This window comes from Anguilla rostrata, chromosome 9 (assembly GCF_018555375.3).
Source record: "Anguilla rostrata isolate EN2019 chromosome 9, ASM1855537v3, whole genome shotgun sequence".
Taxonomy (NCBI): Eukaryota; Metazoa; Chordata; class Actinopteri; order Anguilliformes; family Anguillidae; genus Anguilla; species Anguilla rostrata.
Window position 1 is genome coordinate 37,521,323 of NC_057941.1, and position 17,170 is coordinate 37,538,492.

Sequence of the window (17,170 nt, forward strand, 5' to 3'; positions counted from 1 at the left end):
ACACCAGCAACTCAATGCATTTAGGCATGTAGACATGGTCAAGACAATCTGCTGAAGTTCAAACCAAGCATCAGAATGGGGAATAAAGGTGATTTAATTGACTTTGAACGTGGCATGGTTGTTGGTGTCAGACGGGCTGGTTTGAGTATTTCAGAAACTGCTGATCTACTGGGATTTTCATGCACAACCATGAAAATCCCTAGGGTTTACAGAGAATGGTCCGAAAAAGAGAAAATATCCAGTGAGCGGCAGTTCTCTGGGCGAAAATGCCTTGTTGATGGCAGAGGTCAGAGGAGAATGGCCAGACTGGTTCGAGCTGATAGAAAGGCAACAGTAACTCAAATAACCACTCGTTACAACCGAGGTGTGCAGAGCAGCATCTCTGAATGCATAACATGTCAAACCCTGAAGCAGATGAGCTACAGCAGCAGAACACCACACCGGGTGCCACCCCTGTCACCTAATGAAGTGGCCGGTTAGTGTATATACCATAAATAAATAAATAAAATACCATAAAAAAAATTTTCTTTGTTTTTGAACAATAGTAAACTACAAAGAAAAAAAATATATTACTTTTATTTTTACTATATTATTTTAACTGTTGCTGGAGTTACGGGGGAGGGGAGAGGGGCAGGGGGAGTTGATGGCAAAGCTGAGGGAACTGGAGGCGGGGCAGTGGTGGCACACTGGTGGAGCTGTAAAATTCCACTGCTGTACATGAGTGGAGCCATAAAATGCCACAGGATAGGGACAACAGCTGAAAACTGCAAGGGCTGGCTTTTGTGGCCCCAAATGCCTTATCCTCCTGGAAGAGAGCTATTAAAGCTGGCAGTATACTCCGTAAGAAGAAAGAACTTCAGGATTGAGAACCACCGGCGAACATGTCCAGGAACACTGTTGTCGGTATACTCAGTGAGAACACCGCACCATTTAAAGTCACTCCACGCCGCTGGGACGTGGATAATTACAAGGCAGCGCCCAGACCTACGTCTCGCGGCTACGCCATGGATGTATAAAGAGAAGGGCTATGCGAATTCACAGCACAAAACAAAAAGTTTAAAGTGTTTAAAGTGGCTTTAGTTTATCTAGCTATGCAAAAGAAGAAAAAAAGGCGAAGGAGATGATACATTCGCCCTCTAAATCAGAGTAGGACGGAGAATGGAGAGTTTTGTCTGTACATTCGGCAAATGCGGAGTTTAGACGAGGGGGTCCACTTTCTCTTATTTCCGAATGTGTGCTAGACGTTTTTATAACTTGCTGAAACGAGTTGCACCACTCATCAAACATGCGTGAATTCACAGAATTCCCATCTCTACAGAAGAGAGATTGGCGTTGACTCTCCGTACATTAGCATGTGAAGTCTGCCCTCTGAACTCTCAACCGTGACGTAACCAACTATGTGATATTTATACCAATAGCTGAGAGGTGGAGGTCGGAGAACAAGAAAGAAGTTTTACAAAAGTTCTCCCTGGAGGCCGTCGCACACTGCACCGTATGAACACACAACACCGCGTCTTTTTGTGTTTCAGTTGTTCTCATTGCTTTGTTTTGCTCAAAAAGTTCTACTTCTTACGACGTATACTGCCTACTTAATACATCAGTTGGAGGAATCAGATGACAGGATTTTACCCTCTTGGAGCTGTGGCCATACCAGGTGGAGGGTCAAGACGAACTTCAATTGGGGGCCATAAACTGCTGCTCTGCAATCCATGGACAATGGCCCAGGCTCTCCTATGTCAGACAAAACTACTACCATGGACTGAAAGAATGCATCATATGTACTTGCATGCGGATAACTAAGGATGATATGATAAATGTGGGGGACTGTGAATAATATCATACATAGACAAGCACACTGAACGGGTATGAGATGGTATATGGGGTTATGATCACAAGTATGTAAAGCATAGTATATTTATACATACTGTAGGTATGCCTAAACAAGTGTCTGGGTCACAGATGGGTCACCACCATGGACTCCGATTGAGAAGTATTTGAAGAATTGATAGGTAAAATCATCAATTCATCACGTGCCATCGCACAAAGTATCTTATTACTGTCACTGGATTTTGATGCTTCTCCTGTGTCTACAGAGGAGGGGGGAAATGCAGTTTCTCTCTTCCGGGAGGAGTAGGGGTGGGGGGTTTCTTGGTGGGGCAGATGTTACCAGCCTATTAGTGTACAGACCTTATTTGGGCAAACCAAGGGAGCTGTGGGGTGTGGAAGGCTTTCTCAGGATTAGATTTAAGGGAAATCCAAAGAAACATTCTGGGAGAATCTGCTTAACAGTTATCCTGGTACCGTAGTCTTTGCTGTACAGAATATTTTGGCATTCATCAATACTCACTTTGTGTTCCTTTTCTTTGTCCTAGTTTGTTAGTTTGTGTGTCTTTTCTTTTCATAGCGGTCTTTGTCTTGCTTTATAAAATAAAGTGTTCACCTTTTCCATCACTGAAACTGCCTATCTTCGGTTATTGCCAGCGGTCATATTGTGTCATAATAAACAGTTTTTTCCCTTTTTCAGAGCAGCCAATGCACGTATACGCGATCCCGTATTCACATACATCTTCACTTTACAGGATTTGAAGTTAATGGAGTCAGATAAACATATTTTCCTCCCTGCGACTAAATCTAATTCCTTACAAGACCAAAATACATTATGTTGGGCCAACATCTCATTTTTACACTTCTTTAGACTAGGGACATTGCTGAAATAAAAATGAATGAACAAAAATGAAAAAAGAGAAAATTAAGATTGCCTTCTTCCAAACCCCCCTTCTCCTGAACAGAATTTAATAATATTTTATTGAATAATTCTGCCATATATCTCATTGTAATTATGCCAATATTGATGTGTGTCATTGTAGATCTTTTTTAAATGAGCGAAATAAAGAGCGATGGACATGATGAGCCTCAAACCCTTATTGTCAGCATGATCAAATACTGCGCTACATTAAACCTAGGGTCACTTAGGCTGCCACTTGGTCATACAAGGTTGTTGTCTGGGCAGACTTTGAATAATGACTCCACCTCCTCATTTTTCTGATTGGGCACCTGATCGAACCAATCACATCTAATGCTGCCCTTTTCAATAAACATAATTCCTCCGTGTGTGCACCTAGAAGACGCTGCACTGTAGTTGGATTACTTCAGAAACCTACCTCCAAAATAAAATTAATCAGTAAAACTGCCACTCCAAGCCATACGTTATTCTATTGATGAAGATGATGATTCAGGAGGTGAAAGTGCACTTTCTGGGGATGAGGATGTTTATTTCCATGCAATTAAGGATGACGTGATTGAAGATGAAGTGAAACCAATGTGAATAACGCTATTCTAATAGGTTACATGCTGTTTTACTGTTTGTCTATTAAAATACAAATGTTACTGTTTGTATATTCTACTACTATATTTCCTAATATAACTATTGGAATATAAACGTTATTTTTCCAGCAATGCAGAACCCAGATATTTGTAAACCGTGTTTGTTACATTGGGATTCATGCCACTTTGATAGGCTCTTTGTCATCTTCTTCAATAGTTTGTAATTGTCAGGAGGTAGCCTGACAGGTGAGCCGGATTCGCCGGGGAAATTGGTTAATTGGAGTCTGCTTGCGGACTGGGATTAGGGCGGAGGCTGATTCGCCGGCTGCAGGGATTGAGGGCGTGGCGCAGCTGCTCCGTGTTAGCTGAAACGAGCTGGAGGCTTTTCAAAAAGGCAGGTGAAAGGCAGAACGCGAGAGTCGCCCGGGGTGTGAATGGTTGTGTTCCTCCGAGGAGGATTTTTATCGTTATGATTACTTTTCGTTCGTTTTGTGTTAATTTGTGTTCCGTTAATATTATTTCTGTTCTTTTTGTTGGGGCTGTCTCCCGTTCTGGCGGTGGCTGGCTGGCGGTCCCAGACGAGAAGAGACACTGCACCGTAGCCACGGGGAGCGAGCGGCGCCTGGACTAAGTCGGAACACGTTATGGGACATTGAGAGGACCGGCGCTGTGCAGAGGGCTGGTCCGGTGGCCAGGACACTGTTGCGTGCAATAGGGAACTCCTATGGGCCTAACTTGAGTTCTCACAACTCTGTAGAACTCCAATTCAAAGGGCTTACAGAACGCCTAAGATCGCGGCAGTCGATTTATCTAAACGCACAGATAAAGTCACTGTACGCAGCAACCATGGTCTGCCGATTTAGCTCGCCTGCGGCGACTAAGCCTGATCCATCCCGCGTGGAGCTCCAGGAAGAATAACCTTGCCGACAACCGACCGGGGGGGACAACAACATCACCGCTGCTACGGAACAAGGATTCAGTTTGCGCCACGCCCCCGACATTTGGAAACCTCCACAATTTCACAACACCAAGACTGTTCTCTCCAGGACCCCACAGCAACCACTGGAGGCCGCTACCTGCGTGAAGGGATGGACAGTGAGACTGGCAAACTTCCCAGGCAATAGTCTAGCTTAGTTTGCATTGAGTTTAATGTGACGTTGTGTGTTTCCGTTTTGCCTTTTAGAATCATTTGCGCTGGCAATTTAATCGTAGGAAATCAATCATATGCATGGTCTTTCTCTCTCCCTTTCTCCCCAACTAACTTTACAACCCTAACGACATCAAACTCGTTGTATAGTCAATAGTGGGTGAATAACCAGCTTGGTTGCATGTATTGCTTAACAGCTGAACTTACGCTTCACTCTCCGGCACTACCGGAAGCAATACTCCTTCCTAGCTGAGCTCAGTTATTCAGCCACGCCGGTTACACTGTACCCCACACATACGTGACCACCCATCGTTTACCCTTCCCCCTTTCGTCCACAGACAAAGGGACACGTGCGCACATGCAACCACACACGCATACGCACCCCTACCGTCCCGTACTTAGAAGTTTCCCTATTTAGATTAGTTTGTGTATGTTCTGTTTGTACGATTGTTTAATAAATCATTGTATTAAACCCGTGTCTGTTTTGATGTTGCTGGAATGTGAGAATCTGAGTCAAAATAACCGGAAGGATGTAGTTCTTGGATAGGCTATCTCTTAAATCTTTGATCTAATTATTTGATCCTTAATATTTGTATTTTGATTATTAATTGAAGTTCCAAATTTATGGTCGAATAATCTGGATAACTGTAATTTTATGAGGCTGATTTTTAATTGTATATATATATATATATATATATATATATATATATATATATATATATATATATATACAGTACCAGCCATAAGTCTGGACACACCTACTCACAGAAGGGGTTTTCTTCATTTTTACTAATTTCCACATTTTTGAATAATAGTCATCAAAACTATAAAATAACACAAATGCAGTGACCAAAATAAGTAAAACAAATCAAAACTATCTTATATTTTACATTTTTCAAAGTAGCCACCCTTTCCTGTATAATATCTTGGCACACCCTTGGCATTCTCTCAACCAACTTCATGAGGTAGCCACCTGGGATGCTTTTCCAGCAGTCTTGAAGGAGTTCCCATATATGGTCAGCACTTGTTGGCTGCTTTTCCTTCCCGCTCCGGTCCAGCTCATCCCAAACCATCTCTATTGGGTTTAGGTCAGGTGACTGTGGAGGCTAGGTCATCTGATGCAGCAATCCATCACTCTCCTTCTTTGTGAAATAGCTCTTATACAGCCTGGAGGTGTGTTTTGGGTCATTGCCCTGTTGAAAAACAAATGATGGCCTAACTAAGCGCAAACCAGATGGAATAGCGTGTCGCTGCAGAATGCTGTGGCAGCCATGTTGATTAAGTGTCCCTTCAATTCTAAATAAATCGCCAACAGTGTCACCAGCAAAGCACCCCCACACCATCACGCCTCCTCCCCCATGCTTCTCGGTAGGAACCGCACATCCAGACATCATCAGTTCACCTTCTCTGCATCTCATGAACACACAACGGTTGGAACCAAAAATCTCAAATTTTGACTCATCAGACCAAAGGACAGATTTCCACTGGTCTGATGTCCACTGCCTGTGTTCCTTGGCCCAAGAAAGTCTCTTCTTCTTATTTGTCTCCCTCAGTAGTGGTTTCTTTGCAGAAATTCTACCATGAAGGCCTGATTCACACAGTCTCCTCTGAATAGTTGATGTTGAGATGTGTCTGCTGCTTGAACTCAGTGAAGCATTTATTTGGCCTCTAATCTGAGGTGCTGGTAATTGCCAATTTCTGAGGCTGGTTGAAAATGCCTTTACTATGTGTGCCTTTAAAATGACTTAATCATTGTGCTTCAACATTCTCCATCTCTAAATTTCACTGAAGTTCTAAATGAAAACTACTTTTTGGGGGTGCATTTCAAAAAACATATTTTTTTAAATTATAATTTTAGTTTTGTAAAGACATTCATACATAGGCATCAACTTCACTATTTATATTTGTCTAAGAAACTAATTTCAAGCATTTCAGCATAAGCCTTTTGATCAAAATGTCTTTAAGATCATGAGAAACATACATTCAGTCAGGTGTGTCCAAACGTTTGACTGGTACTGTATATATATATTTGAAGAAAACATGCTTGTAGGCTATCCCTGAAAAAATTGCTAAATAAAAAAATGCAATTTTCAAAATAGAAATAAAATGCTGTCAAACAAAAGAATGTCCCATTCATTTTCTACAGGTTTTTAGCGAGGAACACAAGCCTGTCTACTGCGTCTGGCTTGAGGTATGCCCTATGGCATGTTACAATGTTCCCACTGGTACTGAAGACTCTGTCTGATGGGGCACTTGTAGCAGGAATGGAGAGGTATTTCTTTGCAAGATTACTCAGCCTTGGGAAGTTAGCTTCATGGAGCTTCCACCACTGAAGCGAGTCTGTGTTAGGGGACAAAAAGTAGGTTGATAGCTCAATTTCAACTTTGGCTTCCTCTGACTGGGAGGCAGATAACACTGCTTTCTTGAAGAAGCTTGCTAGAGTTTCCTTCTTGGGCACAGGTTCAGCTTCTTCTCGGTGCACCTGCACAGATGTGCCAGGCTGGGGTGTGCTTTTCTCAGCAAACAGAGACATCATCTCCGTAATAGCTCCTTTCTTGATTCCCTCCACCATGTCATCTTCTACTTAAGTGGTTCAGAACCAGGGGTCCATCAGTAAGGCCATGTCCAGGAGTTAATCTGTAACAGGGAGGGTCAGCGTATTTGTTGTTGAGGTACTCCAGTGTCGTGCTTTTGATTTATTTTGTGAGCTCTGTCTCACCCTCCTCTGGCTGGAGAAGGCTTTTGTTGAATAGGTGGAGCACTGGTCTGAGGCAGGAGATGCTCACATAGGCTTCACCAGACAGCGCTTCAGATAGATAGATAGATACTTTTATTTGTCCCCATGGGGAAACTGGTTTGCAGCATAATCACAAGGCATTTCATCATAACATCACAAAAAACACTAATAGACATACTAATACACATACTTCACACATTGCAATAAATTAGGTGTAAAATATATAAAAAATAGAAATAAAAATAAATAGTTAAGATGGGGGTAACTCCTGCCCAGACCAGCTGGACATCTTTTATGACCAGAAAGGAGTGGTCAAAGTGCATGGGGGACAAAAAAGTGCTAGTGAATTACCCGTTTAGAAGCTTAATGGCTTGTGGAACAAATGAGAACTTGGATCTATTTTTAGTAAATAGAGGGGGGCGATATCGTCGCCCAGATGGCAACAATTCAAATGAGGAGGCAAGGGGGTGCCTCTGGTCACCCACAATGTTGTTTGCCTTATTCACCATTCTGTCTCTGTAGATGCATTCCATACTTGGTAACTTGATCCCTAACAGTTTACTGGCCGTTGTTACAGTTTTTCTGACAGTCTTTTTCTGTGCCTCAGTAGCATTTCCAAACCAGCAGATGATGCAGTAGGTTAAAACACTTTCAATAAAAGCACAATAAAACATTTGGAGCATTTTGTTGTGGACATTAAAAGAAAGCAATTTCTTTAAAAAGTATATTCTTTGTTGTGTCTTAGTGCTCATGAGGTCAGTCCACATGTCCCATTTAAGCTCATGGTTGAGCACAATGCCAAGGTACTTGTAATCTGTAACAGATTGTGTTCGCTCCCCATTGATAAAAGTAGGGTGAGAGGATTGCAGCTTTCTAAAATCAATGGACATTTCCTTTGTTTTGGAGGTGTTTAGGAGGTTTGACTTCTCACACCACTTTAGGAAGTAGTCAAAAACTGGCCCATGCTCCTCCTCCCCATCATATAGGAGGCTCACCAAGGCAGTGTCATCTGCATACTTAATAAAGTGCCTATTAGGGAAAGTGCTAGTGCAAGAGTTGGTGTATAGAATAAACAATAAAGATGATAAAACACATCCCTGGGGGGAACCTGTGCAAGTGGTCATTTTGTCAGAGAGTGACATACTCTGACCTGCTGGATTCTACAGCTAAGAAAATCAGCAATCCATAAAATCAAGCCAGCTTCAAGTAAAAATTCTGTAGCCAATATGTCTGCTAAAATACTGGGTTGAATAGTGTTAAAAGCGGATGAAAAGTCCACAAATAAAATCTTAGCATGTGTCTTTGATTTCTCAAGGTGAGTGTGCAATAAGTGCAATAGAGTCAAAATTGCATCTTCCACCCCCCTAGGGGTTTGATACGCAAATTGCAAGGGGTCCATGAGGTGCTGTGTTTGTGATACACTTGATGTACTTCTTCACCAGACGCTCAAAGCACTTCATGACCAGCGATGTCAATGCTATTGGTCGAAAGTCGTTGGACCCTATGTGTCTGGGAATTTTTGGCACGGGTACAATTGTAGATATTTTCCATAGGGTAGGGACTTTGTGAAGATTAAAAGAGGACCTAAAATGTCAGTAAACACTGGTGCTAGCTGTTCAGCGCAGTGCTTTAAAATACTTCCACAAATATTGTTGGGGCCTGGGCTTTTTCGTGGGTTACACCCTCTAAAAAGGAGAAGGACTTCAAATTCCTTGATGGTAAAGTTGGGTGTAGGGGGGGAAGGCGGGGCATCACAGTGGCAGCCTCAGCACTGTTGCCACTCTCAAATCAACAAAAGAAGCTGTTGAGCTGGTTTGCCATCTCCAGTCCCTCACTACCATGCAAGACAAAGGTAGGTTTACCCCTGCCCTTGTGTAGAACATTAGTCATGGATTTAATTCCCTGCTATGCCTCTCTGGGATTGCTGGATGCCAGAGTGGCCTCTATCTTTTGTTTATAGCTGTACTTGTCCAGCTGTATTAGTTTATTTTTATTTTTAATTTGTCTCTGTATGTCCCTTCTGGCTGTTTCATCCAGGTTTCTGTAAGCTTTTTTCTTCTGAATTAAAAGATACTTTAATTTGTTGGACACTCAAGGCTTATCATTAGGATAAACTTTAAAGGTCTTAGTAGGTATCACAGAGTCTACACAGAAATTAATGTAATCAGACACTGCTACAACTTGATCATTAATATCAGGGATATTAAAGACCTCCTATAATGTGCAGTTGAAACATCCCTGCAGAGCCATTATGCTGTCATTGTTCCAAACTTTGACAGACCTTGTTTGAGGCTTCTCCCTCTCTAGTAGCCTCTGATAGACAGGGCGGAGATAGACCACACTGTGGTGGACACCCCTAGTGGTAGGAGCGTGGATGCAGTGTAGGCGTCTTTGACAGTTCCATAACATAAGTCTTATTTTTCCTGGTAGGGCAATCAATCATACTGATAGTATGTGCGCAGGCACTTTTTAACAGAACAGTTATTAAAATCCCCAAGAATAAACTTGGGTGCATCAGGTGAAAGAGACTCAAGTTTCTGTGAAAGGTTAAAAATAGTCTCTAATGCCTTATTAAAATTTGCCTTTGGGTGTATATATACCATGGTGAGGAAAATTTGAGGAAACTCCCTGGGCAGATGGAAAGGCCGAAGAGAGACACACAGCAGCTCGATGTCAGGGGTGCACAGGTGCTCTCTCACCACAACTGCCCGACACCACTCGTCCCTGATGAGGAGACAGACGCCGCCCCCGCAAGTCTTCCCGGTGATGTTGGGGTCTCGATCGGTCCTGAACGCAGAGAAGCCTGAGGGCTCCACCTCACTGGACGCGATGTTACTGTCCAGCCATGTCTTAGTGATCGCCAAGATACTCGTGCAGGTAGTGGGTGTTGGCTGACGCTCGTCTGTCTTCGCTTTCAGGGACTGCGCGTTGATGAGCAGGGTAGTAGGCGGGGGAGTTTGTTTTTCAGCCTCTTCAGTCGGTGACAAATGCCGCCCTTACATCCACGTTTTCGCTTCGTCCGTGTAGTACCTCTCTTTGAATTCGTTTTAAGACAGTTCGGTATCGAGTCTACAACGGTTAAATAGTCCAGAGATGTGATTGCGTAACAACAGTAAGGATTCTCTGCTGTATTGGATTTCACAGGCTACGCCACCAGCAACATAGCCGTGGTTGCATCCTTGGGTAAAATACGTTTTTAAAATTACCGCAAGCAGTCCAATCACACTCCATAAAGCGAAATCCATAGTTGCTACTTCAGTGCAAGCAAGGTACGAAGTAAAAAAAACAATCACATCCACGTAAACAAACACGATACAACACACAAATGCCAAGCGTGAAATGCAGCAAGGCAGCCACAGAGCAGTGCCCCGGAAGTAGTGTAGACATCCTTGTGTAGTGAAGCTTCATTAAATTCTTGCAGTGGGCTTACAGCTTTATTCACTGACTCCAACACGTCAATATCTTGCCAACTTGGGACTAAGTGCCTGCTTTTCTTTGCTGAGCCCAGGACCAGGGCTATGGCTATCTGCTGTTCCAGGACTCAATTTTCTGTTGTCTTGAACCCCACCTGGTTGGGGACGCTGTAATAAGCTGGAGAGTGGATAGACCGACCTCAGCCTGTACCAAAGTCCCTTCTCTTCTTCTAGCTGAAGGAGTAAGCGCTGACAACCTTTTCACAGACCCCGATGGCATGGTCAATCCATCAATCTTTCACATCATTCTCTGTAAAAAAAATTTTTTTTTAAAACAAACAAGAAAAACTTTTAGAATGTAAGCATTTCATCATTAATGTGACAAAGACAGCATCCACACATTGTGATAGGCTAACATTTCCTAATAAGCCTTATTTCTGTTATTTATGTTTAGACAGGGAAAATAAAATGTTTCACTCTGCATAATTTCATTAATTCATACAAGACGACATACACACACAATTATTAGACTATATTATTTATTCATGTTTGGTCACAAAAATAACTTGGCTGTTTGTTTTATATGAAATATTTATGCTTTTGATTTAATTAAAATAAAACAATGTTTTTTAATAATTAGTGTGAAACTGGATTGTTAGAATTACAACTACAGTTGTCTAATTAACAACGCTGGTTACAGCTAGACACTTACCGATAGCGTTGTGAAGCCTGTGTCCAAATCACTGGAGATGGGTCCACTTGTTCATCTCAAGGCTATGATCATGTTGGTCCCGTTATTGGTAGTCATGCAGACCTGTCATATGAGATGACACTGGAAAATGATGCAGCTAGCTGCTTTTTATCAGGCATTTTGGGACTGCAGTCAGCATCTGCATCTCGCAGTGTCTGACATTGCTCCCATTCCGCTGCAGGGTTCTGCTTCAGGTCCTGGAATAAATTTGTCGTGCTCGCATATTTAGTTGCAATAGGCTTTCCACAAATTTTACCCAGAACAGTGGTTTGCTCGATGTCAGACCTCGCAAGACAAAACCACTTCCACCTCACCAAAGTGACATTGCCTTTTTTGGGAACAAGCTCATCGTTTGTCAAAGCATTTGTTGCCGTCTTGACAGTGTGCCCACCAGTTCCGACGAACTCGAAATCTTCGTTCTTTGGCATGGTATCCAGGAATGTGATGGGTGATTGATTGATAGTTTTCAGGGACGTTCTGCTTGACAACGAACAATCAACTGCCGCATTTCCATGTGACTTATTGCTGTAATCATGTAACGTTTTCTTGTTAATAATAATAATTAATAAATAACAGTAATAATAAATTTAAAAAACTGCCGCATTTCCCCTTATAACATTGATTTTAGCGATTTGGCCATTTTGCACATCATGCTAAAACATAAATTTGAATCGCCCAGCCATATTGTATAATTTATAAAGCATGTCCTATTGACACAGCTCTGTGATGTGTTTACTCCATACAACCTATTCATGTAATCTAAGATGATATACCTGAACTGAAACTTTTAATATATCTTTAATTTTGGAGATATAACTGAACTAGGGATGCAAATATTGTGCAATTCTTTTAAGCAATTGTTGGCACTCAATTAATAATGATCAAATGATAAGCTATAGGCCTACCAATGAATTTGTTGTATATATAAGAGTGATTTAAGACTTGTCACAGCAATTATTAGAATAGGATTTTGCATTGTGCATTAAAGTCACATGTGGAAAAAATTTAATTATACAAACACGGATTAACAGACTGAGAAACCTGCTCAGGAGAGAAGGACCACTGACATTTTTATTATAGGCTGGCTTAACTACCAGTGGGATGGAGACAAAAGGTATTGCTTATTAATGCTACTCTTTATGCTTAACTTTGTTATAAATAAATGAACTGATTTGGTTTTTTTTTTTTTTTTTTGGTTTTGTCTTTTTGATAACACTTTTGCAGCCACTAATGCATTAAAAAAAGAACACATCGCTTTCTTCAACAGTGCAATTCATATATTCTATAGTGCAAGTGGTAGGCTATTCACTTAGCAAAATAGTAGCACGTTTACAACTACAGCTCTGGGATAATTTTGGTGTGCAGTCTGCTGAAGATGAGAAGCTGTGAAGACGCGTGCAGACTGTCATGGTTCCATATGGTTTGTGCTAATCGATGCCTTTTCGTGCTAATCGGCTACTCGGTATCCCTGTAGTGGAAACTGAGTGCTTATTCAGGGAAGTGAGTGTGGTAATCTTCAGAACCGCCTGAGGGTGCTCCGAGATTCCCTTTGATTACTACTGATTGTTTGCACCTGATTGAGAGAGCTTATATATGCTCACGTGAGATCTGTTCTTCGCTTTAGTGTCTACTTACGTACATGATAGCCGGTACAGAGAAAAGCTCTCTTAGAGAAAAGTGTGGTAAGGAAAAAGGTTTAGGAGTTTTGAAGACTATAGCTTTTTGTTTTGATTAGTAGTAAGACTTCGGTCCTACTAATCATTTAGCTGCAATCTTTATTTTCATTTAAACCCTGTTTTTGCCTTCCTCGTTACGAGGCACCTTTACTTTGCTTTTCTCCCAACTGCACTGCAGTCTTACTAAAATTCTACTCACTCCTTATGCCTTAGTTCTTTCTTCCGCAGAGACCATTACTTTGTGTTGGGATATTCTCCCTTTGGAGTTGAGTCTTTTTTTTTTTTGTTGGTCTTTCCTCAAGTCTCTTACTGAGACCTAGTGGTTTCCACTTCGGTGGTAACTTAAAGAAACCCCCCTTTTGAATTCACTGTAGTTGCGTGTGATCGTTAACACTTCCATACCCTCACACAGACGGCATGATGTTCAAGTAATGGACAAATAGTATTTTGATAATGCTGTTAGTTGAGGGAACCATGACTCGTCAACTTTCCACCAGTCGAGAGGATTTGTGTCTAACAATGGAGAACCATCTTTCTAATCTAAAATCTAATCAACAGCTTTGGAATTCATTGGAATGTTATATTGAAATTTATCTGTCTAATCAATAAAATTAATTGACATTCTTACAATGTTTGAGTAGTAGCGCTTCCTGGAATCAATTTGAGTTTGTTTGAGGCGCTCTTTGGATGGGATACATATAGACATCAAAATCAAAGGAAACTCCAAGGCACTCTCCTTTTTAACAATTAAAATGCCTTTATTGTTGTGGCATGGTCATATTAAACCTTTAAAAACAAACTCTGATGCGTTTCAGCAGCAAGCTTTTGTCAGGGAGTCAATTGGCATTCTTATTCACGATTAACAGTTAAACTGTTAACACCTCTAACCTGATCACATATTTTTAGTAAGTGAAAATTATTTTTCTCAATGTGGCCTACCACTAAACAAAACATACAGGCATAAACTTGACATTTCCTGATAGGGACAAGTCAGGTGAACAATGAGGAGGGTGCATGAAGGGTTATCTATTAGGTAAACCTGTTTAATCTGTTAAAAAAAAAAATTAAAAAAAAAGAAAGTGGAAAAAATCACCTTGGGTGTCAAAGGGTTAAATAATTACTTGCTTGTTCAGTGATTACTTGTCAACTTGATGGGGCTGGCATCCTGGAATTCAGTTGCACTTCAAAATATGCCAATGCATATTGAAACCATTATTCGTATCCCCGTAGCCAACCTGGGTCTCACAACCCATTTGTATCTGTTTGCACTCATTTCCAGCACCCTAAAATTTGTACTTATTCTATGACTGACAGACTCCTCACATCATAGAGTGCAGTTACTCTGAATCAATAAAAACCTGAATGAAAGTCAACCATTTTTCTTTCCCCCAGAATCAATAAAGGTAACCCAGCATCAATATTGAATTTCAAACGCACAGTTCAAGAAAACCTTTCTTAACTTGTAATTGCATATTAATGCAGTGTGTTAAATCATTCTCAAACTTTTTCACCTGTTCTTTATCAATCCCAGTTGTCTTGTATTACTTTGCATGCTACCCAGCTATGTAGCTACTAGCTAGCTAGCTTTGTTTGTTTAGATCAGTGAGGCTTGCAGTATTATGATTAATAATTGATTTAGCTTCAAGAGTGTGTAGTTTTGGTTCTTTTGAAATGTATAACATGAGGGAACCGAGCACATACTGTATGTATAATTATTAAAAAACAATGTCCGTTAGCATCTTTGAGAAACTGCCATTCCCAAGATTCAATGTGCTGTCTGTATGTAACAAGTTTGGTTCTTTGGTTCTTTGAATGAAGAGATTTGCTCATCCAAAACCCAGGGTGAAATTAATGTATTAATGTAATGTAATTAATTAATTTTTGTTGTTGTTAGTTTAAGCCAAAATAATCACTCAAGCATACCACACAGCAGATATAGAATGTCAATCCATAGGATAAGCACTGTTGTCATTTATGACATTTGCATTGATTATAGCCTATTCATTCATGAACCTTTTTGCAAATTCATAGCACTCTAGGTTTTGTGTTAAAACAGTATGTTTATATACATCAAAATTATATTTAACAATGTTGCCCCTATTCACAGTAAAACAGAATACCTGGATGGATCTACAAAAATGTGACAATTGCAACATCTTAATGCGTGTTACAAGTAAGAAATGCAGGCCTGCATAGAGCTGATTAGCTCTACAAAGCAATAAAGATATAAATGAACTTGAAAAAAATTCTCAAATCCAGAAGCTTTGAAAAGTAATGCAGGGATATAGATGCTGCGTACATATTAATGTGTAATTCTATTTTCTCAATTATATAATTGTAAGTGTACTCATTGTATTAGTATTGAATATGCTATAAGCGAGGGATGAAGAGCAGGTCAGCCAGATTAGGTTTCAGCAGCATTACAGCATTATGCTCAAATCTTATTTAAGTTGGACTCTGTCACTCACTTATGCCATATTCAAGCTTTACTAATACAATGTATACACTTCCAATTATATAATTGAGAAAATAGAATTACCCATTAATATGTATTCAACATCTATACTTTCAATACACTGCAATGTTTCTGGATTTGAAATGTTTTATTTGAATAACTTTCTAGCTTTATAGCCTTGTAGGGATAATTAGCTTCTCAGGCTTTGCATTTCTTACACTCCAATTAAGGAGTTGCAAGCGTCACATTTCTTGTTCCATTTAGGCATTCTTTTTTTACTGTGAATAGGGGCAAACATTGTTAAATATAACCTTGATGCACATCGACATACTGTTATAATTCAAAACCTAAAGATTGGCAAAAATCAGTCATAGGCTATTGTTCGCTAAGTAATACAATACAATTTGGACAGATAAAGAACAGATGAAAAAGCTAGAGAATAACTCATCATATTGCATTAAAATAAGAAATAAATGTATGTTTTCAATTCAGTGTCAAGATTGGCTTACCTTTAGTGAAAGAAAAATGGAGATTTTTCATTCTGGTCCAAACTGATTCAGAGAAACTGGTTAAGTCACATGATGAGAGAAGTCTGCCATTCGTAGGATAAGCATGACTTTTAGGTGTGGGAAATTTGTTGAATAGACAGGAATGGCTTGTGAGTTCAGGTTGCCATAACCATGTTTGCTGTTCAGTGGAGCACCTGTGCGCTGAAACTGTACTTTTTATGGATTTTTATGGCCCTGGTGTTCCAGTTAGGGGCAAAACTTAAGTCCATAATATTCAATATTGAACCTGTACTGAGTCCGTGTCTGGCACTTACCTTGCTTTACTCATAAATTGGTGTTTACAGTGTATCATGAATTTGTCAATTTAACATAAAACAACAAACATATGATGGTTATTAGTTATGCAATTGGCCTTATGTTACTGAAATAGACTACTTAAACAGCAAAAAACTGCCATTACTCACCTTTAAATATATTGTAGGTATTGACCCCATGCATGGTCATTAGAGGACAATCTTCATCTCTTTTGCAGTGAAACAAATAACAGTTTTCAGTTCCTTGTAGTTTTCCAGGCTTGAAAATAGCTATGTTGCAATTAAAATCTGCAATAAATACAAATTGCCCAGGTGTAAGTTGTTTCATTACATCTGCTGGAAGTCACAGTGTAGTCCTTCAGTATCATACAATTCAATTATCTTCAGTAACTTCATTTAGCAAGTGCAACTTGGGTCCAAGGAGATATATAAAAAGTTATTGTGTAACATTTGAAGAAATTAACCCTATTATATTCCTTTGGCATTTTAAAAGCATAATAGTTTGATTTTTAATATGCTCCATATTAAAATGGGTTTCCAAAATACCATACTAACACAGGATTTACTTCATATTTAACCCCTTTGCACAGATGCCAAATCTACCCAATCCTTTCCCATTTAGGGGGTCCCTATTTAATGCTTTATAACTCCAGGTGTGAGCATTACAGAGACTTGGAAAATGGCTCAAATGAAACATTTGTACCATTTACAATACTAACTAGATTTGTTTATATTCATAATTTAGGAAGAAATAAAGTGCCTCAAGTGCAATTATCTTGGCAAAAAAGCAAAAATGTAGTTGTTCTTTTTTAGTTTGCAATGAAATACTGACAGATCCCATTTA

General features: G+C 40.1%; 1 long non-coding RNA gene across 1 annotated transcript in view; it reads right to left on the minus strand.

Moving 5' to 3' along the window:
• LOC135263712 (uncharacterized) overlaps window positions 1-17,170 on the minus strand; it is a 42,039-nt gene that overhangs the window by 3,187 nt on the left and 21,682 nt on the right. Inside the window, exon 3 of the long non-coding RNA XR_010332526.1 lies at window positions 16,477-16,614. This is a non-coding gene — a long non-coding RNA (uncharacterized LOC135263712). The remainder of the gene's footprint in view (window positions 1-16,476; window positions 16,615-17,170) is intronic.